Below are 1,131 nucleotides of genomic sequence, written 5' to 3'. Positions count from 1 at the left end.
CCTCCCAAAGTGCTGGGATTACAGGGATGAGCTGCTGCACCCAGCCCCAAATTGCTTTTTAAAATATATGCTTTATCACTTTGCTCACTTTACACACATGACTTTTTCTATTAGAGAAACGGGAAAGCAAAATACTAGAATTCCCAGACTCCCTTACAGCTAAGGGTTGTCAGGTGACACATTTCGGCCAATGAAATGTAGGTGGAAGTGCTCGGCGATGGCTTTCTTCAGAATTAAAAACCAAAAAAGGGCTTCTTCTCTGAGAAAACACCAAATGGCGGATGACGCCGGTGCAGAAGGGGGGCCTGGAGGCCCTGGTGGCCCTGGGATGGGGAACCGCGGTGGCTTCCGCGGAGGTTTCGCCAGTGGCATCCGGGGCCGGGGTCGCGGCAGTGGACTGGACCGGGGCCATGGCCGCGGAGCTCGCGGAGGCAAGGCCGAGGATAAGGAGAGGATGCCCGTCACCAAGCTGGGCCTCCTGGTCAAGGACATGAAGATCAAGTCCCTGGAGAATATCTATCTCTTCTTCCTGCCCATTAAGGAATCTGAGATCATTGACTTTTTCCTGGGGGCCTCTCTCAAGGAGGAGGTTTTGAAGATTATGCCGGTGCAGAAGCAGACCCGTGCTGGCCAGTGCACCAGGTTCAAGGCGTTTGTTGCCATGGGGGACTACAATGGCCACGTCGGTCTGGGTGTTAAGTGCTCCAAGGAGGTGGCCACCGCTATCCGTGGGGCCATGATCCTGGCCAAGCTCTCTCTCCACTGCCCTCCTGCGCAGAGGCTACTGGGGGAACAAGATCCACACCGTCCCTTGCAAGGTGACAGGCCGCTGCAGCTCTGTGCTGGTGTGCCTCATCCCTGCACCCAGGGGCACTGGCGTCGTCTCAGTGCCTGTGCCCAAGAAGCTGCTCATGATGGCTGGTATCGATGACTGCTACACCTCAGCCCGGGGCTGCACTGCCAACCTGGGCAACTTCGCCAAGGCCACCTTTGATGCCATCTCTAAGACCTACAGCTACCTGACCCCCAACTTCCGGAAGAAGACTATTTACCAAGTCTCCCTGTCAGAAATTCACTGACCACCTCGTCAAGACCCACACCAGAGTCTCCGTGCAGCAGACCCAGGCTCCA

The 1,131-nt window shown here is 56.1% G+C and overlaps 1 pseudogene; it reads left to right on the top strand.

Moving 5' to 3' along the window:
• Positions 1 to 274: 274 nt before the first annotated feature.
• Positions 275 to 1,125, top strand: LOC108523657 (40S ribosomal protein S2 pseudogene; annotated as a pseudogene).
• The last annotated feature ends 6 nt before the right edge of the window (positions 1,126 to 1,131 follow it).

The sequence above is a fragment of the Rhinopithecus bieti genome, unplaced genomic scaffold, assembly GCF_001698545.2.
Source record: "Rhinopithecus bieti isolate Rb0 unplaced genomic scaffold, ASM169854v2 scaffold_76984, whole genome shotgun sequence".
NCBI lineage: Eukaryota > Metazoa > Chordata > Mammalia > Primates > Cercopithecidae > Rhinopithecus > Rhinopithecus bieti.
The sequence above is the reverse complement of the archived record's forward strand: the minus strand, read 5'-3'. Positions and strand labels throughout refer to the sequence as shown.